General features: G+C 40.1%; 1 protein-coding gene and 1 pseudogene across 1 annotated transcript in view; both read left to right on the top strand.

Moving 5' to 3' along the window:
- The window catches only part of CA8 (carbonic anhydrase 8), a 202232-nt gene that overhangs the window by 82951 nt on the left and 91891 nt on the right, over positions 1–27390 (top strand). The gene's annotated exons all lie outside the window — the stretch shown is intronic.
- Positions 3959–4950, top strand: LOC101640731 (annotated as a pseudogene).

The following is a 27390-nucleotide window of genomic DNA, read 5'->3' as shown; positions in this document are numbered from 1 at the left end:
TTTAGGCATATAGCACACTTCTTCCTGGCTCACCATTTGAATTTCACCTTGAGGGCTCTGTGGCTCAAGGCTAGTTTTAGTTCTAGAAGCAATAAATGGGTGGGAAGGGAATTCCTTGGGAAACTGAAGCACTATCTTGTAAGGCTTCTGCCACTGGAAATGCTCTAGCGACAGATCCAGGTGCCATATCAGAAAGCATAATTGAGCTAATCTCCTCAAGTGTGGATGGGAGAGAGGAATAATGATTTTACCAAGAATTGAATAATCTCTTCAAATGGGAGGGTTGGTGCTGATAGCTAGAGAGGCTTAATGGAATTTAAGGGTACACTGTTTTCAAGGTGAGAAATGATGCCAACCCAATATGGTCTCAGTTTGTCTTGGTAATTGGCAGGTGTGTATACACCCTGAATTGAACCACTCCCAAATGGGTCTCCCGAGGGAGAACTGGGGTAGAATGCCTTATTCTGATGGATAATCAAGAGTGTATACAATGAATGCTTAAGAAATCCAATCTGTACCAATCATAGTGAGAGAGAGTCCATTTTACAACATTGGGAACTCAAGCCTCAGAAGACAAAATGCAAAATGGGCCTGCATGCCAAACACTGGTCTCATGAGCATTGTATATTCCTTAAGTCTCCCCTGGCTCCCCATTGACTGAGTACGATGGAGTTAACACTCCCCACCCCACCCCGACACTTCCTTAATTTAAAGTTCCCACCTCTGGGATAGATTCCCTTCCTCAGCCCTCCCTTGATATCCAGTTCACCTGATACCATTCTTCACCTCAGGTATCAGCTTGTACTCTGGCAGTTTAGTACCTTCTTGGCCTTTTGTTCCTTAATCTCTGAAGAAGGACCAGTTGGGGATTATTGATTATTTCTCACATCCATCTTCTGGATTTTCAGCCCATATGTTTCCATCCATAGTGTGAACATCCCATTTCTTTCTAATCACTGCTCTCACTTTAATATCAGATACCTTTTGGTTTGAGAATTAAGCTGGTGTTGTCATTTAGCTATGTGTATGATAGCACTCTGGGTTTGGTTTGCAGCAGTATCAGTTCTGTTGCTGGAAAAGCTAAATTTTCATGGAAAAATATAGAAGATTACAGGCCATTTATAAAGCATTTGAGCTACTTCCCTATAATTCTCATCCTGATTAGATTGTGCAAAGATATCAAACACTTGATTACCCGTAGCCCCACTTCTCACCAACACTTCATATATTGGTAGTGCTATTTTGGGTATATATTAACTTTTCCACTTCAAACCATGGATTAACAGTGCCCCGGTAGTGTAGTGGTTATGCTCTGAACTGCAGTCCACAAGGTCAGCAGTTTGAAACCACCACCTGCTCCTCAGGAGAAAGACACCACTCTTAGTTAGTGTCAGAAATTCAGTTATTTCTAGCCTGTCCCATAGAGTCATTATGAGTCAGTATTGACTTGATGGCAGTGAGTGAGTTCTGTACTCATAATGGCAGACTTCCCCTTACTTACAGGGTGGAGTTCTCAGTGCCTTTAGGGCTAATTAGATCTGAGAACCATTTAGAAAACCCCTCTTTATGATTTTTTTTTTCCTTTAGAACCACTCTCGGTACCAAATATGTTAGGTTGGATTCTGTAGAGAAGCAAAACCCATGAAGCTTGTATGTGTTTGTATATGTTGCTGTTGTTCTTGTTAGGGGCCATTGAGTTGGCTCTGACCTGTAGCGACCCTATGCACAACACAACAAAGCACTGCACCGTGGTCCTGTGCCATCCTCACAATTGTTCCTGTGCCTGAGCCCATTGATGTAGCTATTATGTCAAGCCATCTCCTTGAGAGCCTTCCTCTTTTTCACTGCCTTTCCACTTTACTAAACATGATGTCCTTCTCCAAGGACTGGTCTCTCCTGACAATATGTCCAAAGTGTGTAAGACAAAGTCTTGCCATCCCTGCCTCCAAGTAGCTCTCTGGTCTGACTTCTTCCAGTAGACACCGGTTTGTCCTTTTAGCAGCCCATGGTGTTTGCAATATTCTTCCCCAGCACTGTGCAAATACAGTATTTATACAGTTTCATTCCAAAAGAACGACTTACCCAGTTGTAGGAAAAGGTTAAGTTCAGTCCAATTCAAATCAGGCTTCTCCTGACTCATGGAAGCTGATGAACAGGAAGCAGGGTGATGAAGTACAGACAGCGGGGCACAGGCTGTTGGACACAGAGGCAGAGATGGGATTAAAATAATGTAATAACTGGCTCGCCCCTGCCCTAGTGATCGTTTAAGCTTAAAAATGATATAAGGTAGTTTATTATTTCATAAGTTAATACTTAACTAAGAACAATAAGAGGTACACAAACTAGATTATGTTATAAGAGTTTAAAATATTAATGAAGAATATTAAATAATAACTGACAAAAACAATAAAATTGTTATTTCAGATAGTTCCATGTTGCTTCTTGATTAGCATCTTCACTTGCAATATTCTTCGCTTTTATCCTAGCATTCTTGGCTGTGTCATTTATCCTTAACCATTTTTTCACTGTAGGAGTGCGATCCCATTCTGTTAGAAGTAGGCCAGTTAGACAATGGCCATTGTGTTTGATATATTAGAAACAGGTGGCTTCTCTTCTCTGAACATATTGCACTCATCCTTGAAAAAAGAAAACCCTTTCTGCTTCTGCTGAACTTACAGAAATTGATCTGACAATATTTTTAGCTCTTTGAACACTTTCAGGTATTGCATAATCTCTGCGAGTCTTTGGGGCATAACACCAAGAGGAAAGGAAGGACAGCTTTTCTCCCTCTGGCTGTTTGGCATTTGGTCTCTCTATGTTGTATGTTTGTTTACTGAAGTAACAAACACAAGGGAATAAAAATGTAGTATTTCATCAAAAGTATAACACGTTTTATGAAATGAATAAATAAATATTATAAGCATAGTTCTGTTTAATAATTTATACCCATGGATGGAATGGACATTACTGCAGGTGCTTATAATACATTGTTGCACAGAAGAATGTTGACAAGAGTAAGGGATGTAAATCAGTGACTTCCACATTGGGCAGCAGCACAGCCACCCACCTAGGGAGAACCTGGATGACAAGTGCCATTTTTACAAGCAGTTCACGGAACTCAACAAACATTAGGTGCCCGTTTTACTGAACCAGTGCAAATCTGCTGAGTCTCACCACTGTGCAGAGGTAATATCAATCAGAAGTCAATGAAATGAACCCATTGTCTGTGCTCCACTGACGGCTGTTGGCATCTGCAGGCAATGCGGTAGGAGATGGGGAAATCATGTGCAAGATCTGGAACAGGGAGTTCCACTGTGCTTGGGCTCTCCCTCTTGTACAAAAAGCCACATGCCTAAAGAGCTTTCCTCAGGCTTGGACCCAGTTGGTAGGTTGAGCTCCGCCCCTACCTTTACCCTGGAATCTAGTTGACATAATCACTAACCATCACAGGCTGCCGACTCCAAGGTTGGCAGTTCAAACCTACTAACCATTACGTGGGAGAACAATAACTCAGTCTGCTCCTATGCAGATTTAGTCTTGACTACCCTAGGGAACAGTCCTATTCTATCCTGCAGAGTTGCTTGCTATGCATTGGATACTTGATGGCAGTAGGTTTGGTTGTTTTCCCCACATCACATCTATTGACTCAAATTGTTATCTTTCTCTGTCCCTTTCCTTATTTCTATCTCTGTCATCTTTTATGTGTCTTTATCTAACGCCTGCCTTGGCCCAAAAGGACAGGAGAGGTGGGGAAAGGCATTCCAAGTGAGTTGACCAACAAACCGGAAGGAAGGTTGGCTGTTGTGAGGAGTAAGGGGCTAAATGTGGTTGGTGGAGCCTTGGTGGCTTAGTGGTTACACTTTGGGATGCTAACTACAAGGACAACAGTTTAAAACCACCAGTTGCTCTTCAGGAGGAAGAAGATTTCTACTCCAGTAAAGAGTTACAGTTGTGCAGGATGGCTACTGTCTTCCTAGTGACACTCTCTGCGCACTCCCTGCTCGTCTGTATTGCAGCGGTCTTTACCTGTTCTGTTGTGACTGCTGCTCTGGTGTTTGGATGGTTTGATTGGGAGGGTCCAGTACTTTAAAGAGATTTAGAAGAGACCTTATTCAGCACAAGAGTTTTCAAAAAGCAAATGAGACAAGTCAAAACCCCCTTCAGCTTACAGATCACACCGTCTCACCAACTACAATCAAAAGTAGCATAACCTTGACAACAGATTGCCTCCAGGATAGCCCCTACACCTCAGTGGGGCTGCAGTGTTCAAAAGTTCCCGGAAGTACTGCCGAAGCATGTCTTTGACTTCAGAATCAGCACTCCCCAGGTACTAGAAGTGACTCTGCATAGTGAGTGTCTCTTCCAAGAACAGCATTTTATTCAGAAGGTCAGAAAAGAAGAAATATATTGCCAGTTACCGAGTGATGTCAAAATTGAAGACTTTGGTACTATAGTCCTATCTTGATACCCACTGGTAGCGTCATTTACTTCAGCGGATGAAGATAACCAGGACACTTATGATATTAATTGCAATGGTGGCAGTAATTCATATTCCTGATAAGACTTACAAGCTTCCCTGCAGGATACTGTATCAATATTTACTCCTGGCTCAAGGTCAGTTTTATGTTGCTAAGCAAGGTTACATGTCGGCAAACAATCATTCCACTCCTGCAAGCAGTACTGCTCCGGAAGAGAAAAGCACAGACCGAAGTTTGCGGAAAAGCAAGTTGTACAAACAGAGGGAAATGGAGCCACCTGAGGAAGGTCAGGACTGTGTTGTTTGCCAGAACGGTCAAGTGAACTGCGTGCTCTTGGCGTCTAGACGCACATGCTCGTGTGATGGCTGTGTTAGGTATTCCCAACAGTGCCCGATACTGTAGGCAATTTGGGCAGGAATCCTTCACACTTGGAAGTCAAAAAGAGCAAGATAAAGACAACGAAGCACTCTGAAGATGTGGTTAACTGTGAAGTACAATTTCCACTGAAGGGACAGCAATTTGTGTCTGTGGCATTCATCATAACATAGAATCCACAGTCGTGATTGTCAGCAGAAAGTTTTAACTTCAGATGTATACAGCACGTGAGTGATAGAAATGATTCTGCTTGGGTCGGTAAATGCTTGATTATCATCTGTATTAATTCATTCAGAAAAAAATCCATTCAACTAGAAAACAGAAAAAGTCTCAGTAAACCCACTAGGGCAGTTCTACCTTGACCTTATGGTGTCACTATGAGACAGAATTGACTAAATGGCCGTTTTATATGGGATGATGAGGCAGGGAATAGGAAGTTAGGAAATTAGAGATTTTTGAACATAGGGAACTCATAAAAGTTGTATAAAAGAGAGATTGTTTAGACTTTGTAATGCAAATGATTATAAATGGACCAGGAAAAGTCTTGGCAAGGTGAGAGATAAAGTGGGGAAGGACTCCCAGGGGTCAGATCTGGAGTTTTGGGACCTTTGAAGGGAGTTGATGTCAGGTCTGGAAATACTCCACTTACAGGGACAAAGGTCTTTGCAAGAAAATGTCAATTAAGCGTTTGAAGATATGCTTCACAGAACTTGTGCCTGCTCAGGGCTCCTTTTGAATCTTAATATTTCTTCTTCTTCTTCTTTTTTTTAAACTAACTGCTTTTTCATTCTCTAGGATTCCTTTTCTATTTCAGTGACAATTTTGCTAATAATAAGTCTCATTGTCTTAAAGACAGCTTTCTGTTAAGCTTCCATGATTTTGGACAGATTTATGTATTGTTGTGAGTTAAGTACATGATGATGAACATTTCACAGGTACTAATGGTATCACATAATGATCAATTGCAGGAAATTTGAATTTGTGAGCAAAACTCAGTCAAAGCTTTTCTCTACAAGCGAATTTTATAATTGTTAAAATATTACCTTTTTAAAAAAAATAGGAAAGACTGAGTGTGACAGAGTGATACATCTTTATGGTGGGGGAAGGAAGGGAGAAAAATGGTAAGGAATGAGGGGAAACATGGCTTTATTTGTTCTAAAAAAACCCCCCACTTTCTTCTACTCTAACCTACCCGCTTTGGGTAAAAGCCCCAACTTTTCCTCTTTAAGGACTTATGTTCAAGGAATTATTTTATTTTGGGACACATTCTCTGAATTCCCATTGTTTTTCAACTGCTACTTGACAGTTACTGAACAGGGATTCCCGCCTGCTAAAGGAATGATAGACCTTGAGACCAGGCCTTGTGAACATCCTCACCTTGAGGTCAGGTTGGCTGAGCATCCTGATGCAACACCGTAGCTGAGATAAACTGAAAAGAAATCTGCAGGAGCCCCCAGGATGGAGTCACTGAACTACTTAGACAGCAGCACGCCCATCTGTACCTTGCTTGCTGAACGTGAGGAAGAACTGAAGCTCTTGCTGAGGATGATCAAGGATTGTAGCCCTCAGTATGGATCACAACTCAATGTAAGAAAGACCAAAATCCTCCCAACTGCATCAGTCCATGGCTAACATCATGATAAAGGGAGACAAGTTTGAAGTTGTTAAGAATTTTGTCTTACTTGGATCTATAATCAATGCTCATGAAGCAGCAGCCAGGAGATCACAAGATATATTAGGTGAACCTTCTGTAGAGCGCTGAGGAGCAAGGGTATTACATGGAGGACTAAGGTGCACCTGATCCAAGTCATGGAGCCTTCGTGGCATCACATGCATGTGAAAGTTGGATATTGGATAAGGGATATTATAGAAGAATCGATTCATTTGAATTGTGGGTGGCAGAAGACAATTGAAAGTAACATGGAATATAAAAGGACAAATAAATGTGTATTGGAAGAAGTAAGGCCAGAGTGCTCCTTAGAGGCAAGAACGGCAAGACTTCCTCTTATGTACTTAGGACATATTGTCAGAGAGACCAGTCTCTGGAGAAGGTTGTCATATTTGGAAAAGCGGAAGGGCCTTAAGGAGATGGATTGACACAGTGGCTGCATCAGTGGGCTCAGGCATAGGACCAATTGTGAAGATGGCACAGTGCTAGTGTTGCTATGGGTTGGTGCTGACTTGATGGCATCTAACAACAACAACAACAACAACAACAACATAACCATCTGCACGGCTGTGATCTCTAGCCTTTTGACTATGCCTGGAAAAATAAGAAGCGTTACCGTAGATCAGCGGTTCTCAACCTGTGGGTCATGACCCCTTGGGGGTCAAACGACCCTTTCACAGGGGTCACCCACTTTATAACAGTAGGAAAATGACAGTTATGAAGTAGCAATAAAAATAATGTTATCGTTTGGGTCAGCACAGCAGGAGGAGCTGTATTAAAGAGCTGTGACGTTAGCAAGGCTGAAAACCACTGCTCTGGATGGAGTCCTTCTCAACTCATGAGGAGGCGCTTTTGAACTTTATCTACGTTGTGCTAAAATAAAGCTTTTGTTTAGCAATTTGTTGCAGTGTGTGTGTGTGTGTGTGTGTGTGTGTGTGTGTGTGTCTTGTCTTTGTTGCTGTGACAATTGTTGCTTGAGATGGTTTTGCTAGGACCCCCAAGGAAGATAGACCCAGTGCAAGCAACAGGATTTAGCATTCTTTTGCAGGACAAAACACCACACTGCAGTTGGTCACTGTAGTGTGAAGTAGGGTTCAAACTGCAAGAAGCAGCCCCTCTACTAACTGCTTCACAGTGTCAGAGAGAAGTAACTGAAGGATGAAGTGACTTGTGGACTAAAGGGAATGAAGCAAGCCAAAAGAGCTAGGCTGCTGAGGAAGCTCTAGGCCTCTAAAGGTCAGGGTTTTCCCTGGTACCCTTATTGGTCAGATGGACCCTGAATGAGTATAATGACTCCAATATGGAACTATCTGAGCTTAGGCAAAAAGCAAACAAACAAAAAAAACAAACCAGTACATTCCAACTCATGGCAAGCCCATGTGTGTCAGAGCAGAACTGTGTCCCAGAAGGTTTTCAGTGGTGTGATCTCTCCAAAGTTGATTGGCAGGACATTTTATAAAGAGACCTCACGGTGGATTTCTGTTAGTAGCTGAATGCTGTGTTAGAGCTTACATTCCGAACAAATGCATGGCAGAAGGCTATAAATTACAGTGAAAATTTGAAATCATTTGCAGAACCCCATGTGGATTTAGCCTCCATTGAATTCCGTCTGACCATTAACTAGAGAGAAGAACAGTTTTGCCCTCAGACCTAGTGCATTGGAAAGCGAATTACCTCCACCTCTCTCTAGTCAATCTAGCTCCTTAGGGGCTTGCCAAGGTGTGTTCTTGATTGAAAGCACAGTGCTGGGGGTCCCATAGTCATCACTTATTTCCTCACTGCCTTGGTCAGAAGGTCTTGGGCCAATCTTCTGACAAGAGCTCTGTCTTCTGACAGAAGCCAACAGTTTCCACTTCCGTAGCCCCACCTGTAACTATGATGGCATTGGTTTTCTGCCTGTCATCTTATTGTGGCTGTTTCCTTTGCCCTCCCATGCCCTGTGGTAGAGGGGTTCCACATTGGGCTTTGATCATGTGATCCGCAGTTCAAAACCAGTAGCCACTCCAAGGGAGAAAGATGGGGCTTGCAAATCCTGAAGACAAGTTATAGTTTCAGAAATCCATCGAGAGGTCACTATGATTTAGCGTCAATTCAATGACAATGAATGTTGTTTTGTTTTTTAAGTCCTTTTTTAAGCTCTGTATGTCAGCAAACCCTTTGAAGACATTAGTACCTCCTGTTAATTGCCTCCGTCATCTAGATGATGTATATTTGCCTTTTTCTTGTTTAAGACTTAATAAGTGTTCTCCTTAAATTATATTTGCTCTTTGAAGTCTCTTTATACCCTAAAATGATGCACAACTATTTGTGCTGTCCTGTGACTTGAGAAGTAATATTAATACTATGAAATCTTTTTATAATACTTCAAAATTATAAAAGAGCATACACACACTTGGTCTATGCTGTCACTCCTTAAAAGCTAACACCGTGTTTCCATGTCTTGGTTGTCTCTGTATAAGTAGTGCTTATGAAGACAAATGTGGTAAGTATATAGGACTGTAGGAGGACAGAGGCAGGAGTGCATAATTCATACTTGTGAGATGTAGTTTTCATTTGACTACAGAAAGCTGTGTACTCACAGAAGTTAGTGCCTTTTGAAATTCTTAGAACTTAAAGTTTGAGACTCTAAGGCAGATGTCTGGATATCTTTTTATATGAGCATGTTGCCCCTAAGTATTTCTCAATGGAGCTGAAGAGTGTCAGGGTTCCCACCCTTCTGTTCTGCCCTCTCCTTTATAGAATGTATACACTCTGTAATGTGAAGTTGTGAAGCTTGTGTTTGGATTCAATGAATTATGGTTATCTGCTTGGACTCCTAAATCCATTCATAAATCCAGTCCCTTGGGGTTGGTGATGGTAGTAGCATTCGTCATTTTCTAAGCCATTTCCTTAGTATCATGTACTTTTGATAAAACCAAATTGCCTCCAGACATTTCTGTTAAATCACTCCTATTAGAACAAGTATTTTTCATCATTTCTTTAATATGGGTTTATTGGTTTATGAATTGTATGTACACATATGTAACTTGTGAAGCATAGAAAAGTGATATGAAAAAAGAATTAGCCTCTGGTTCCTTAAGGCTTCTTCACCCCCCACTAACATGACCCCCATCCTGCCTTTCACTGCGGACTAGACTGGAGCATGTGCATAGGTTCAGATAAGAGATAAGTGCTCATGACATACACAGAATGCAGGAACAGGAATAAGAGTAGCCATACCAGGAAGGCAGGGGGAAAGGGGGGAGAGGAGGGGAGGAAGAAGGAACTGATTGCAATGATCAACACATAACCAAACACATCCCTACCTCCAGGGGGATGAACAACAGAAACCATGGGGGGAAGGAGACAGTGGTTGGTGTAAGATATGAAAATAATAATAATTTATAATTTATCAAGGGATCACAAGGTGGGGGGAGGAAAAAGAGGAGCTGATACTAAGGGCTCAAATAGAAAGTAAATGTTTAGAAAATAATATGACCCTAATTCTACCTTACAAATCTGGCTAGACAAGCATATGTACATGGGTACAGATAAGAGCTGGAAGCACAGGGAATACAGGAAAAATAAACTCCTCGGGATCAATATTGAGAGTAGCCATACCTGGAGGGGAAGGAGAAGGGAAAGATAGTGGGGGAGAAAGGGGGAACCGATCACATTGACCTACCTGTAACATCGTCCCAGGGGCATGTACAACAGACAAAAGGGGTGTGGGGAGATATCAGATAGTGAAAGACCTGAAAAAATAATAATAATTTATAAATTATCAAGGGTTCATGAGGGAGGTAGAAGAGAGGGGGGAAAAATGAGGAGCTGATACCAAGGGCTCAATAGAAAGAAAATGCTTTGAAAATGATGGCAACATATACACAAATGTGCTTGAGACAATACATGTATGTATGGATTGTGATAAGAATTTTACAAGCCCTAATAAAATGTACATATGCTTGTCTAGCCAGATTTGTAAGGTAGAATTAGGGTCATGATAGTGGGGGTGAGGGGGAGGAAGCATTAAAGAACCAGAGGAAAGCTGTGTGTTTCATTGGTGCTGTACTGCACCCTGACTCTCCCCACGACCCTTCTGTAAGAGGATGTCCAATAGCTTACAGATTGGTTTTGCCTCCACTCCGCACTCCACCCCTCCAAGGACTATATTTAATATCAGAAAAATAAATAAAAAATGTTGTCACTTTACACTCCAATTACCAGGACCTTTTTTCTTTATTTCTGTTGCTTTTGGTTCATTGCTACTGGTCTTGCCCTATTTGTCTCTACACTTTTTTTGTTTATGCAACACTACTATAATTTTTAGATGGCAGAAAAGTGATAGTCTCCTAGCTTACCTTATGGCTGCTAATTCTACTCCCCCAGTTCACCTTTCATACTACCAGGAGGACCTTTGAAAGGAAAAGTTTGTAATGGAGAATGAGTCTGACTGAGTCTGGGAAGTATAAGTAATATCAGAGCAACAGCAAACAAACAGACAAAAACCCAATGCTGTCCAATTAATTCTGATTATGTTGACCATAGTTTTTATGAATTGAGCTGCAATTCAAACGATTGGCAGTTTGAAACTACCAGCTATTCCTTGGGGGAAAGATGGGGTTTACCACTCCTAAAACAGTTACAGTCTCTAAACTCACAGTGCAAATATACCTTGTTTTATATGGTCATTATGAGTCAGCATTGACCTGATGACAGTGAGTGTATATATTTTTTGTTTTTAAATAAGGCACAGTAGAACTTCTCCATAGAATTTCTAAGACTGTAAATCTTTATGAAGCAGACTGCTCTTCTTTCATTATCCATTACAACCTTTTTCTTGTTTCCTTGGCTATACCTGTTGGTGAAGTAATTGATGTATGCGCACTGCCAACATTTCGGTTAGCGGTCCAACACACAACCCACTGCACCCCAGGGCTCCTTAATAATAATGTACATTGCCTTCCATTCCATTTAGGGGAGATATCATTATAATAAAATTTAAAACCCTTTGCAGGCTTATCTCATGCACTTTTCCAACCCCAGTTTCTATCTCTGCCAGACTTATAAACCATCCCACAGGTGTGCTCTTAGTTCTTTACAGGCACTAATATTTTCTGCTTTATGAAACTAGACTAGTGTTTTCCATACTCCCCACCTGTCCCTGTGGGCCCTGGAATGAACTGGGGGCAGGAGTGGTGATGGCTGCAAAAGCCTAAACCTACACTTTATTCCGGATTATAGGAAATAGTACAAAAGTTTTTAATTACCAGAGGACCACTGGGTACTTTTTTCCCCTGAAACTAATAAGTTTGGGAGCCTGTGAATGAACTAACTCTATGATAAATGCACCAGAACCCTGGTGGTTCCGTGCTTGGTTACCCTTTGGGCTGCAATCAGAATGGTCAGCAATCAAAGCCACCAGCAGCTCTGTGGGAGAAAGACTGGGCTTTCTACTTTTGTAAGCAGTTACAGTCTCAGAAGCCCACAGGGGGATGCTTTGAACTAGCCTTGGCTTGATGGAGGAGAGTATTAGAATGCAAGTCATGGCAGGATTGTAGCAATAAAGAAGAGCCTCTGGGTTAACAGACATCTCTGTGAATAATTCAAACTTTTGTGGTCTGAGAAGACCCCATTAAGCTGGGAGAAAGGACAGAGTTGAAGAGGGGAGGGCGGGAAAGGGTTGGCAGCAGAGGGAGCTGAAGCTAGGATGAACACACATGTAGGCGGACTGTTACCACTATTAGGTTACAGCTAGCAGGTTGGTGGGATTCCACAATGTTTGGGAAATTTGCCTGGTACTTGCTTTATTTGTCTTATAGTAATTTGGAGAAAGGAGCTTGAATAGCATTTTGTTTGATCTTAAAAAATGAGAAAGCTTCTACAAGACAAGAGGATATATTAATATTAGGGTAAAGCTTTGTTTCAAAACTTAGTTCACTTGTCAGCTCTGATGGAAGATCCGCTCTGCCCCTCAATCCCCAATTCTCAGGTGACCATTTTTGAACCAGAAAGTAAAATGCATGTGTGGCAGAGCCTCTCTTGCATAGTAGTTATGAGTTGAACAACGATCCACAAGGTTGGCAGTTCCAATCCACCAGCTGTTCCTCAGGGGCTTTCTACTTCTATAAACAGTTGCAGTATTGGAACCCACAGGGACAGTTCTACCCTGCTCTATAGGGTCACTATGAGTCGGCTCTCGATGGCAGTGTGTTAGTAGTTTTATGTTACCTTGTCAACCACACTGGAATCACAAAGATCTTCCAATTGCCTGAAGTGACAGTACTTCCCTAAATTTTACTTGTTTTTTTAAATGGCTTTTTTTTTTAAGGAGCCCCTGTCGATTACACAGTGTGCTACTAATCTTAAGGTCAGCAGTTCTAACCCACCTGAGCTCAGAGGGATAAAGCTGAGGCTATTTGCTCCCTAATGATTTATAGCCACAGACCCCTTTACGATTCAGAGTAGACTTCATGGCAAACAAAAGAATTTAGATTTACAGAAAAATAGTGAAGATAGTACAGACCAGTCAGTTTTTCCCCATTATTTATATATTATGTTATCAGTGTGATGCATTTGTTAAAATTGATGAACAAATAATGATACATTATTAACTAAAATCTGTAGTTCATTCTGAGTGAAGTATGGAAATCCAAGCCAAATCAAACAGATTGATTGAGTCGTTGCTGAATCACAGTGACTCTATTGGACTGGGTGGAACTTCCCCAGGGGTTTCCAAGACTGTAACTCTTTATGAGACTAGAAAGCCCTGACTTTCTCCCTTGGAGCTGCTGGTAGTTTTGAACTGCTGACCTTGCAGATCACAGGTCAAGCAGGGGTCCTCAAACTATTTCCCTCAGACCCATTGGAGGGCCGGACTATAGTTAAAAAATAAACTATGAACAAATTCCTATGCACACTGCACATATCTTATTTTGAAGTAAAAAAACAAAAGGAGGAAAAACACCGGGTGGGCTGGATAAATGTCCTTGGTGGGCCGCATGTGGCCCGCGGGCCTTAGTTTGAGGACCCGTCTCAAAGCGTACCCGCAGTGCTGCCAAGGCTCATTCAGATTTGTTTATTTTTTTACCTAAAGTCCTTTTCTGTTTCAAGATCTCATCCAGAGATTATGTTTGGCTGTCTTGTTTCCTTGGCTTTACCTGTTGGCCAGGCTTCCCTTGTTCTGGATGATTTTGATGGTTTCAGGCCTATTGGTCAGGTGAATTGCACCCTACTAGAGTTTGTCTCAGGTGTTTTCATGATTAGACTTGGGTTGGAGGGTGTTGGAAGGTGGTAAAGTGTCCCCTTTTCATCACATGCTGTTAATAAGACAATCACTGTTGATGTTTACTTGCATCACTTGACTGAGTTAGGGTTTGTCAGCCCCACTGTCAAGTTTCTCTCCCCCTCTTACTTCCACACTTACTCTTTGGAAGGAAGTCACTATAAGAAGCTCATATAAAAGAGCTTAAAAGAGCATGATCTTCACCTTTTAAAAGTCACACAAAAGAATTTGTGGCAGCTTTCAAAGAGCTGTGCAAATGAGTATGTTATCACTGAATTGTGAGACATGACCAAAAAATGCTGTACTCTTTTATATTTGTTTTGTTTTGTTTTAGGGAAAGAGGGGGGTGGCATAAAGTTGCTATATGAAATTAGATGAATGTCAAGTTAAACTTTGTAATTTTTTAACTAAAAACGCATTCCAACTTTGGGCCCGTGCTGCCATTGTTGATTGAATTAAAGAAATCAGTTCTTATTCATAGCATTAGAACTCCCATGCTGTTATAAGCAAGAGAAGGAAAGATTAAAATTGATGTGTTTGTTATTAATCAAAAGGTTGTAAAGTGTTGTTTTCTTAAAGGCAGTGTTTTGACAGTAGCATTCACTGGTCATTTACAGCCCATGATATTTTTTCACAGCCTGACCTAGTCTTTTCCTTTGTGTCTTATTCTAGTATGGTTAGAGTGCTGCATACTCCAGCTCGGGTTCTATTTTATAGTTATGAATTTTAGTTAGACAAATTCAGCAACAGAAAAAGGAAAATGTTTTTGTCAATCCTTATGATAAATTTCTTAAGCATTTTAGTATGATAAAATGGCACAGCGATAGAATTTTGATAAGTTTTTTGATAAGTAGAACTAAGTTTTAAATTACACAATGTTTCAATGTAGTAATTATAGCTTGATTAACTATAGTAATGAGAATATTCCAGGAAGAAGGTTTTCCTATAGCTATGATTATAAGAACCTCAGTGGTTATTTGATTTTTAACCAGTGAATTGAATTTGGCTTTGTGCAAGCATTTTATCAGTGCAGTAGGAGTGTGTGCATATTCTAGATAAACTTGGGAAGTTACAAAGTGTGATGAGGTTTTGAGTGAGGGAATTCTTTGGAGCACTGTCTGCCATTTCTTCACAGTAGGTGGGGGTAGGGAGGACTTGGTGCAGGAAATGGCATTTTAGAGATTTACATCAGCATTTATGTTATCGTAGTTTTATTTAAAAGTGCAACTTTTAAATTTTAAGTTAATAGGATAGAATACTGTCTCTGGATTTTGGTAGAGTTGAAGTGATTTGCCAGTCTTTGAGACTAGTTTTATAAACATCTTGTTGAAAATACTGGGTGAGACAATTTTTATTTATTTATTTTTGACTCTGTCATATATTTTGTTTGAGTAACTCTCCAATAGTTACCTTCAATTACTTGTTACATAGTTTTATTGACATATAATTTATGTACTATATGATATAATAATTAAACTATATTAAAAACACTTATCCAACCATCACTGCAATCAATTTTAGAACAGTTTCTTCATTCGTACCCTTTATTATCATTAGCTCCCCATTATGTTCTACTCTCATCTGCCACAACTCTAAGGGACTACTAATCCAGTTAGTGTCTATAATCCTAGATTTCATATAAAGAAAATCATTTAAAAGCAAGCAAATAAACAATGATAACAAAATAAAACAATGAAAAACCTCAATCCAAGAGAAAGCAGAATAGAAACTAGAACAAATTAAAATGGGTAAAAAGGGCAAACAAATGGAAATATGTTAAATTTAAGCCCTCGTGAGTTGTGGTTACACGTTGGGCTGCTAACCGCAAGTTCAGTAGTTCGAAGCCACCAGACAGCACCGCAAGAGAAAATGATGTTTTTTATTTGTGTAAAGAGGTATGGTCTCAGAAACTCACTGGGCCAGTTCTACCTGTGCTACAGGGTTGCTATGACTCTAAATTTACTTGTTGGAAATGATATCTGCAGTAATTCACTTCCTAATGTACTCTGTCTGAGGACAAGCCTTTTCTTATCTTTAGTCAGTGGTCCAAAGGAATTCACTGGAGGCTTAATCTATGTGGCAACTCCGTAGCTCGGTTTTATTTTCACTGTTATCCACAGCCTTACGCAAACCAGGTACTCAAAATTTAATTTCTAATACAATTTTACTTTCTGATCATGGATTATATTATTAATATTATTTGATCACATAGGCTGGTGTGCTTCCATGTGGCTTTAGCTGACACCTCACTTAAATGGCTACTTGTTTTAATATATACTCTTAAGACCCCTTACACTGTTAAAGAAATCATTTTATTGGGGGCTCTTACAGCTCTGATGACATTCCATACATTAATTGTATCAAGCATATTTGTACATATGTTGCCATCATCATTTTCTAAACATTTATTTTCTATTAAAGCTTGTGGCAGCAGTTCCTTAATTTTCATCAGTATCTTTGTTTAATTATAAGCCTTTAAGACCCCAGATGCTATATCTTTTGATAGCCGGGCACCACCAGCTTTCTTCACCACATTTGCATATGCATCTATTTTGTCTTCAATGATTATGTCAGGAAGGTGACATCCAGAATGCCGGATTATTAGAACAAAGTGTTCTTGCGTTGAGGGAGGGCTTGAGTAGAGGCTCAACGTTCATCCACTTCCTCAGTGTATTGCCATATAAATATATGTACATAGGCCAATACCTCTATTTTTATGAACTATTATATTTACATAAGTGCACACATGTTTATACGACTATGCATAGCTTTGCTTCCTAGATCTTTCCTCTGTTTCCTTTTACCTTCCTCCTGCCCCACCATCATGTTTGCCCTTCTTCTGTCTCTCAGTAACTCCTCTCAGCTAGATTGCTGTTGCTCCAACACCCCCAGGGTCTCTTTGTCCTCCTCGTTGTTGTTTTAATCCCTAGTTGTTCCCCTGTCTGTGCGTTGTTTGCTCGCTGCTCCCTTCCTCTGCCAGCTCCTCACTACAAGTCCCTCTGGAACTGTTGGTCCTGTTGCTTTCTCCTCGGGATTACTTCCAATGCCTATCTTACATAGGTAGGCAAAACAACAATAATAGAGACAAAACAAAAAGAAAACAAAAGATTGAATAAAAAGAGAAAAAAACCCCAGCAACCCCTCCTGAAAATAAACAAACAAAAAATGACAGACCATACATAATTCCAGGTCTGTCCTCTGACCTTTATGACTATCTCCCCACTGGACCTTGTTGTCAGCCCTTTAGTCCACTCTGTGCCTTAGCAGCTCTGTGCTAAGGCTTGGTGTGCTAGTATGGGGTCTAGTTCCTCTCTCTCTCATTTTCCTTCTTGTTTTGCTTCTGTATGGGCATGGCAGGCTGGCCCTTCTCTCCTACCTGTAGGTTTAGTGTTGTCCTCTGTAGTGCATACTTCTAGGGGGGTGGGGTCAATTTGGCTCTGATTGGGCCTAGCCCTGTAGCCCTCTCTGTTCATGAGTTGTTCCATGTGGTTATGTTGCTCTCAAGGTTTGGTGTACCTTGGTGGTGTCTGCACTCATACTCCCATTTCTGTGGAGACATAAACCATACCCTCCCCCCTGGGTGGATTAGTGCCCTGTACCCCAAAGCCACCACCTCCCTCTTTTTTCCCCTTTCTTCCCTGCCCCCCCCACCCCACCCCTTTTCCCTTCCTTTGTGTTGGAAAGACATGTACTTTCTTGGGTTTTGTGTGTCCCCCACCTGTTTGCCTGTACCTCAAGTGGTAAAGTGTGAGATAAGTGGCTTTTCTTCTGTACCTACTGTGCTGATTACACTTATCTCTGTGGACTCAAGTTGTACTTGTTTTTTTGTGATTGGCTAACTTCACTTAGCATAAATTTTTCTAACTCTTCCCATGAGATGATGTGCTTAATTCGATCACCAGTGCTCTTTAGTGATGCATTGTTTGTATGTGCCAGTTCTAATCCAATCGACTGTTGATAGACATTTAGTTTGTTTCCAATTCTTTGAGATTGTGAGTTGCACCACAATAAACATTGGAGTGCAGACTACTGATCATGGACTATTTCTTACCTCTTCTGAGTATATGCCCAGTAGAGGGCTTGCTGGGTCGTAAGGTAACTCAAATTTCCATTTGCTTCAAATATCGCCTGGTGGCTCTCCACAGTGGCTGTACATATATACACAACCACCAACAGTGGAGAAGAGTTCTATCTCACCACTACCCTCCAAAATGTGTTGTTCTCTGATTTTCTGATTTGGGCTATCATCAAAGGCAGTGGTTCTCAACCTTCCTAATGTCAGTTCCTGATGTCGTGGTGGCCCCCCAACCATAAAATTATTTTCTTTGCTACTTCATAACTGTAATTTTGCTACTGTTATGAATTGAGCAACCCCTGTCAAAGGGTTGTTTGACCCCCACAGGGGACTCGACCCACAGGTTGAGAACCGCGCTTAGGGATGTTAGGTGGTATCTCTTTGTTTTAATTTGCATTTCTTTGATAGTTAAAGATTGGGAGCATTTCTTCATGTGCTTATTGGCCATTCATTTCTCCTTACTAGTGAAACTTCTGCTCAGGTCTTTTGCCCACTTCCTCAAAGGATTAACTGTTTTCTTCTTTTTGTAGGCTAGGAGGGTATTGTAGATTTTAGTAATAAGCCCTTTGCTTGTAGTGTCATTGCTAAAAATCCTCTCCCAGTCTGTGGGTTCTCTTGTTACTTTCTTGATGAAGTCTTTTGACACACACTGGTGTTTTATCCTTAGTATATCCCTTTTGTCCATTTCAGCTTCACCTGTGTGTACCCTTCTCTATTAAAGTTAGTCTATGCACCGAGATTCTTAGGTTTGTCCTGATTCCTTCATTCATGGTCCTGAGACTTTGAGGTTTTACTTCAAGGTCTGCGATCCACCTTGAGTTTGTTCTTGTGCATGGGGTGAGGTAAGGGTCTTGTTACATTTTTCTATAAGTGGATATCCATTGTTGCCAGCACAACTGGTTTAAGAGGGCATCTAGTTCCTACTTGATGCTTTTGGGGTCTTAGTTGAAGATCAGTTGTCGATATGCTGATGGTTTCATTTCTGAGTTTTCTGTTATTTTTCATTGGTCTCAGTATCTGTCATTATTCCAGTACCATGCTGTTTTGACCACTGTGGCTGTATAATAGTTGTTAAAGTCAAGTAAGGCAACCCTCTGACTTTGTCCTTCTTCTTGAGGAGTTATCTGCTAATTCTGGGCTTCTTTCCTCTCCATATGAAATTGGTGGTCAGTTTTTCCAATTCTTTGAAGAAGGTTGTTGGTATTTGAATTGGGATAGAGTTAAATTTATATAATACCTTGGTTAAAATTGATATCTTTACTGTATTGAGTCTTTCTATCCATGAACATAGGATATTCTTCCGATATTCTTCCATTTGTGGAGGTCTTTTGGTTTCCTGTAGTAACGTTCTGTGTTAGTCCGGGTAGACTAGAGAAACAAATCCAGGGAAACTCATATATGTACAAGAAAGAGCTTTATATCAAAGAGTAATTGTATAATAAGAAAACATCCCAGGCATTCCAGCTCAAGTCCATAAATCCTATATTAGCACGTGTCCAATACCAGTCTACAAGTTCATCTTCAGACTTAAGCAACACATGCAGTGATGCTGAATGCAGGGAGATCACAGGCCAGTGGGTTGAAAGTTTTGTGGATCCAGTGGCAGTGGAAGCATCTTAGCACGTTTCCACATGGCTCCTTCAGCACTAGGGCTCTGCCTCCAATTAGCATAGCTCCATGTGGCTTGTCAACAGGAAGACAAAGCAAAGAGAGTGTGTCCCACTTCTAAGGAAGAAGACAGGAGTTCCCATGTACTTTTTGAGTTGGGTGTTTTCCTGTCTCTCTTCATATCAGTGTGCTGTGTTAATTTGGGTAGCTTCATTCTTGCTTTCTTTTCCCTCTGAGGTAGTGTTATCTTGGTACTTGGTTTCGGCATGTTGGTTTCTGTTTGGAGTTGCTCTATATGACAGTTTCCTGCTTGTGCATGGTGGATGTTGGGCTTCTTACTACAGTGTTTGTCAAGGATTTTTCCCAGTGTTGTGTGTATTATGGTGTACTCTTTGAGTTTTTCCTTGTCTGGGAATACACTTACATCACTGTCCATCTTAATAGATAGTTAGGCAAGGTAGAGGATTCTTGGGTTGGCGGTTTTTTTCTTTCAGCTTTGGAAAATGTTACTCCACTTTCTCCTCTTCATGGTATCTGCTGATAGGGGTGAGAATACTCTTACCTAAGCACCATTATATGTGAACAACTTTTTATCTAATGCTGCTCTTAAATTTTTCTCTTTTTCCTTGAAGTTGAGTAATTTAACTATTATGTGCCTTGGTGAGTTCTTCCTGGGGTTTAGTCTAATTGGTGTCTTCTCTGCTTCCTGTATGAATGTCTGATTCTCATTCATGAAGGTGGGGAAGTTTGTTTTCAGGAATTCCCTCACTAATTTAGCTATTGACTTCTTCATTGTGTCTTCTTCTGGAAGACCCATTATTCGAATATTGTTCCTATTCATGCATCTGTCATTGCTCTCAGGATTTCTTCCATCTCTGATTATCTGGTTTAACTGTCTTTCCCATATATTGAAGTCTGCCTGAATGTCCTGGAGATCACTTCTATGACTCTGTCTCTTCCAGTCTGTTGGTGAGGTCCATTATCTTGTGTTTTGCTTCTGTTAACTCATCCATTAGTTCTTGTAATTCCGTTTGGTGGGTGGACTTCATCCCTTCTATTGTGGACTTATTCTCTTCTATCATTGTGTCCTTATTCTGTGTTGGTTCCCTCATATCCTGTATTACTCCAAGCAGCATTCGGAAGATTTATTTTTGTTGCAGATCTGTTTGTTCTATCAGTGTCGTTCAATTTAGGACTTCTGCCACTTTTGCCTTTTCTTTTTTCTTGTTTAGGGTGTTGAGGTATGTTGCTGTCTGTGTGTCATTTTGAAAGAACTGGATACCATGTTCCCAGGATACCTTAGCTCTTTCTCTGTTTGAATGGTACGAGTAGTTTCAGGTACTCCCTGGTGCCTACTATGGTGGAGGGTCAGGCTGCTTTGTAGGTGAAGTGCTATGTTGATTCAGTGGCTGGTGGTTGTGGGGGACTTCACAGGGTGGGCTGATGCTAGCAACTATAGGCATGCCACTGAGCCGGTTTGGGGCATGCCAGCAGAATAGGAATGGGCCTGGTCTGGACCCTCTGGCCACACTTTGCAGTCTTTTGAAGACTGTTGAGCCTAAAACTGGTAGAGCCCGTTTTTGGCTTGGGCCATGATTTTCAGTCCCTGGCTTTTCCTGTTTTGTTGTTAAAACCCTAGGCTGTACTCTGGGAATTAGAGTTCTGCCTGTCTTGTTATGTTAATATTATGCTAATGGACCAGGACCAGGTTTCTGGAGGCTTACATTCAAAGTTACACAATGGAACACAGACTGGAATTACAAGCATTTAAAAAAAATATTTATTTTTATAATGGGCTTATAGGTTGCTTAGGAAAGGGACACCAGATTAGCCTAGTGGGTTTGGGACTGAGAATCTGCATTCTCCCCCAACTGCACACCTATGTTACTCTCAACTCTGCTGTACAGCTATGCCAGCTGTGCTCAGGAAATCTATGTTCTCTCATGGGAAAATATCCCTGGGTATCTTTTCAATTACTGCAAATTATTGTCTAATTAACTATTGCTACCCACACAGGCAGGCATAGAGCTGGGGAGAGAGGGGAAGGGTATGGCTGATGTAGTCACTCTGTTCCTGCTTGAGGAGCGAGAATGCAAAACCTGAAAATGCAGGATAGCAGAGAGGGGGAACTCTAGTGTGAGGTCTTGTGGCTGGTTTCAGAGGCTCTCTGCATGCCTGGGATTATGACTACCTTTAGAGAGCAGCCTAGGGAAATTATTGTACTCTGCAGTACAATTATTCCTGCACTCGGATCTTGGGTGTAGGAAGGGAGGCACACAGCATTCTGTTGGACCTGGTGAGAGATTGTGGAGCCCACAGGCAGACACAGTGAATTTAGAACATTAGTGAGTTCTCAAATTGCTCATGGGTGAAAATTGCAGGGGAAGTTCTGAACCAGACCCTAGTACACTGAATCTATTTTTAGCACCCAGTCTCCCAATATTGGCCTCTTTATCCCTTATTTTTCTGATCTAACAATAACAGCACCAGGTGGGTGATTCTACCTGGACACTATCTTGACTCTCCTCCCCATATGCTATTTTTACTGATAGCTGGGAATCATTTGATTTCTTCACATTTTTCTATATCACCCATTTCTTCAGTGATCATTTCATGAAGACAAGTATTAAGCAGGGCTGTGTAGTAATAACTAATTGTTCTTCGGTTAGGATTTATGATTAAGTGTCGACTCAAAATTCATTTGTATATCTAAAGTTTACATCTATCCCTTGTCCACTTTAATGGTGCCATTTTCAGCTTTTGAGAAATATTTTAAACAACCTCGATGAGATAATTGACAATTCTAATAACACTACCATTAATCTAGTCAATGATAGAGAATTTAAAGTACTCTCAAAGAAAGGAAAATACACATATACAGGAAAGTTTTTTTAGACTGAGATACCTGGGATGTTCACTTATACAGGCTGTAAACTAACTGAACACTGTTTTAGATTTAGCAGTGAGGTTTAGACATAGACAAACATTTCAATGAAGCTTAATCACTAAGGCAAAACCATTTGTGCAAGACTAAGTAAGCCATGTCCCCCCAAAAGAAAAATAAGAAAATAGCAAGTATATGATAGTTTTAAGTTGCCAATGAGTGGGTAACCTCAAAAGCAAGAGATTTAAACCAAAGTCCACAGACTTGAGATAACAGTTTTTGCTTCTTTTCATACTAGGATGCTTCATCTCTTAAGTCCAAAGGCGCATTTCAGGTCGTTTAATCTGCAATGAGTGTGTTTAAGATAAATTCTGAGTCCCTAAGTGATAAAGATGGATCCTTATCAATCTAATATTTATTATGTGGTCTATGAAGAATGCTATATTCTGAAAAAGATAAAAATCTAAAATTCAGGTAATATATAGAATGCACTCAGGGTTACTGTTGGCTGCAACAAAACTTGGTAAAAAATGAATGATTAAAAATAAAACTAATGAATTCTCTCTTTGAGAATTTTACCAACCAAGAGAAGTTCAATCATGTTCTTCTTGAAAGACATTCCTGGTCCCTGATCCCTCCCTCCCCACTACTGTGATCATGAATTTTCATTGAAAGTCACTGATCACTAAATTGGGAGTGTATTTTAATTTGGGATGACCATGGGACAATGATATAGGGCAGGAACTATTTATTCTTGTCCTTTTTTCCCCTAAAGAAAAATAGAATGAAGTTAGGCTTTTTCTGAGATGAGGTTAAACCTTTTCTGACCCCAGATGAGGTTAGATCTTTTCAACATGCACAAATAAGGGAGTTATAATGTATCCTAACTATTAGATAGACACAGCACCACATCATTTTTGGAGATCAAATTAAATGATTGCACGGCTGGTGAACAGATGCCTTCTTTGTCTTGGTGTTTGTTCTATGGTAATGGTCTCAAATAATATGTGTCCTTCTGTGATTAACGTCACTCAGCATAATGTTCTTCAGGTCAATCCCTGTCACAAGATGTTTCATAGTTTTACTGATGTTTTTTAATGATGCTTAGTATTCCATTGTGGGTATATACTAAAATTTCTTTATAAATGGTTCTTCTGATGGGCTTTTGGGCTGTTACCAACTTCTTGCTCTTGTGAGCAGTGCTGCCATGAACAGTGCATATGTCTGTTCCTGTTATGCCTTTTATTTCTTTAGAGTATATACTCAGTAGAGGCATTCCTAGATTGCATGAGTTTTCTACTCCCAGTTATTTTAGGTAGCAGCATAACTCTTTCCACCATGGTTGTACATGATTATACACCAACCACAGTGCATAAGAGCCACCCTCTCCAGCATTTCTTGTTTCTGTTTGTTTTCTTTTAATATATAATTGAGTTGTTATTGTCAATGTAAGGCGACATCTCATTGTTCTTTTAATTTGATTCTGCCAGATACTTAGTGATCTTACAAAGTGGTTTGTTTGCCATTTGAATGTCATTTTTGTTGAGCTATCTGTTCATGTAGTTTGTTCACTTTCTCATTGAGTTATCTTTTTTCTTATTGAGGTTTTGAAGTAGACTATAGATTTTAGAGATTAGTCATTTTTACACTGTGTCATGGCTAAAGATCTTCTCCAATTCTGTGGACTTTCTTTTTCCTCTTTTGATGCACATAATTGGCTTATTTTTAAACAGCCAGTCATCAGTTCATCTGTTAAGCTGCCACTTGTTGAAGAAGCTGTATCTTTCCTATTTAATGTTTCTTGGACGTTTGTTGAAGGTCAGTTGCTTGTAGGTGAATGCATTTATTTCTGGGTTTTCTGTTTTGTTCCATTGATCTGCATACCTATGAATGAACAAATATCAGGCTATTTTGATGGCCGTGCAATAGGTTTTGAGATTGAGTAGTATTTCAGGCATGAAGCACGATGCTGTTTGTGTTAGAATAATATGTATCTGCCTTTAAGAAGATCTAATCAATACAACTATTATTCAAATTTATGCACCATCCAGAAAATCTAGGGAAAACTAGATTGAAGAATTCTACCAATAATTTCTGTTGGAAATGGATCAAATTTGCCATCAAAATGCATTGATAATTATTGGTGATTGGAATGCAAAAGTTGGAAACAAAGAGGAAGGAACAGTAGTTGGAAAATATGGACTTGGAGATAGAAAACAGTCTGGAGATCTCATGATATAATTTGCAAAACGAATAACTTATTCATGGCAAATACCTTTTTTCAACAACAGAAAAGGAAACGATACACATGGCCTTCTCTAAATGGAATACACATTCAAATTGACTACATCTGTGGGAAGAGAAGATTGAGAAGCTCAATATCAGAAGCTAAAATCAGGCCAGGGGCTAACTTGAACAGACCATCAATTGCTTGTATGTAAGTTCAGGTTATAGCTGGGGGAAATGAAGACAAGTTCACCAGAGCCAAAATATAACCTGGGATCTGTCCGACCACAATTTCAAGAACATCTCAATAACAGACTTAACTCATTGAACATTAATGATAAAAGATCTGATGAGCTGTGAAAGGACATCAAGAGCATCATTTATGAGGAAAGCAAAATGTAATTTAAAAGAAAGAAAAGATCAAATTGGATGCCAAAAGAGACTCTAAAACTTGCTCTTAATCATAGAATAGCTAAAACAAGTGAGGAAGAATTGATGAAGTCCAAGAGTTGAATAGAAAACTTCAAAGACAGCTTGAGAACAGAAGCCAAATATAATGAAATGTGCAGAGATCTAGAATTAGAAAGCTAAAAGGAAAGACCATGGTGAGCATATCTGAAACTGAAAGAACTCAATTAAAAAAATTCAAGCCGCTGTCCCAAAAAGAACAAGCTGACATTCCATCATTTCAGAAAGTAGCACATGAGCAAGAACCCAGAGAAGGAAGAAGTTCAAGCTGTCCTGAAAGCATCAGTCCAAAACAAGGCACCAGGAATTGATGGAACACCAATAGAAACGTTTCAGCAAGGTGATGAAACACTCACTTGTCTATGCTATGACATTTGGAAGACAGCTACTTGGCCAACTGTCTTGAAGGGATTCACATTTGTACCCATTCCAAATAAAAGTGATGTAATAGAACATTCAAACTATAGAATAATATCTCTGATAATCCATGAAAACAAAAGTTTGTTAAAGACTATCCAACAATGGTTACAGCAGTACATTGACAGGGAACTGACAGAAGTTTAGGCCAGATTCAGAAGAGGATGTGAAACAAGGGATATCATTACTAATGTCAAATGAAACATGGCTCAAAGCATAGAATATCAGAAAACATTTATGTGTATTTTATTGATTATGCCAAGGCACTCAGCTGTGTGGATCATAACAAACTATGGATAACCTTAAGAACAATGGGAATTCCAGAACATTTCATTGCTCTCATTCAGAACTTGACCAAGGATCAAGAGGCAGTTTTGGGAATGGAACATGGTTTAAAATCTGTAAAGGTGAAAAAAAAATCTGTAAAGGTGTACGTCAGGGTTTTATCTTCTCACCATACATATTCAATATGTATTCAGAGAAAATAATCAGAGAACTGGCTTATATGAAGAAGAATGTGGCATCAGGATTGGAGGACGGCTTATTAACAACCTGTGATGTGCAAGTAACACAAACTTGCTTGCTGAAAAGAGAATTTGAAGCACTTGCTGATGAAGTTCAAGGATTTTAGCCTTTAGTATGGATTACAACTCAATGTAAAGAAATCCTTACAACTGGGTCAATAGGTAACATCATGATAAATGGAGAAAAGGTTGAAGTTTTCAAGAATTTTTCCTTGCTTGGATCCACAAGCAATGCTCATGGAAGCAGCAATCAAGAGATCAAAAGATGAGTTGTATTAGGTAAATATGCTGTACAGGACCTTTTCATAATATTTAATAGCAAAGATGTCCCTTGGAGGACTAATGTCACCTGACCAAGCCATGGTATTTTCAGTTGCCTCATATACATGTGAAAGTTGGACATTGAATAAAGAAGACTGAAGAATAGTAGATGCATTTGAATTATGTTCCTGGGAAGAATATTTCCAAGTACCATGGACTGCTAAAACGACAAACTGATCTGTCTTAGAAGAAATACAGACAGAGGTGCTGTTTAGAGGCAAGGATCAGGAGATTTTGTCTTACATACTTTAGACATTCTGACAGGAGAACCTAGACCCTGGAGAAAGGCACCATTTTTGGTAAAATGGAGGCAGGGCAAGGGAGAGAAAGGCCTTCAAGGAGATAGATTAACACAGTGGCCGCAAGAATGGGCTGAAGTATAGGAACAATTATGAGGATGGTCCGGGATCGGCATTGTTTCCTTCTGTTTTGTATAAGGTCATTATGAGTGTGAAGTGACTCGATGGCACTTAAAACAAAAATCGTATGAACCTGCTAGTGTGTTCTACTTCGGAAAGAGGTCTTTGATTATCCTAGGTCTCTTCCCCCTCCATATGAATTTGGTAAATTGCTTTAAAAATTAAGTTGTAATTTAGATCAGAACTGCCTGTATTTATGGTTTGCTTTGGTCAATATTGACATTTTCACAATACTAAATTTTTATGTACATGAACATGACGTAGGTATCTTTTGATTTTTTGTAACACTGCTTGGTAGTTTGCCTTGTACAGGTTTTTAATTTATTTCTCTTGTTCGGTTTATTCCTAAAGTAATGAATCTTTGGTGTGGTCATTGTAGATGGTGTCATTTTCTAGACAGCTTTTTCCGAACTCTCTTCGTTAGAATACAGGATGGATGGGAACTGGAAACACAGGGAATCCAGGGCGGATGATCCCTTCAGGACCAGTGGTGTGAGTGGTGATACTGGGAGCGTAGAGGGAGAGTGGGCAGGAAAGGGGGACCAATGACAAGAATCTACATGTGACCTTCTCCCTTGGGGACGGACAGCAGAAAAGTGGGTGAAGGGAGACATGGGACAGGGCAAGATATGACAGAATAATAATTTATAAATTATCAAGGG

This window comes from Echinops telfairi, unplaced genomic scaffold, assembly GCF_000313985.2.
Source record: "Echinops telfairi isolate 266 unplaced genomic scaffold, ASM31398v2 ScPeMD7_1;HRSCAF=3_0, whole genome shotgun sequence".
Lineage (NCBI taxonomy): Eukaryota > Metazoa > Chordata > Mammalia > Afrosoricida > Tenrecidae > Echinops > Echinops telfairi.
The sequence above is the reverse complement of the archived record's forward strand: the minus strand, read 5'-3'. Positions and strand labels throughout refer to the sequence as shown.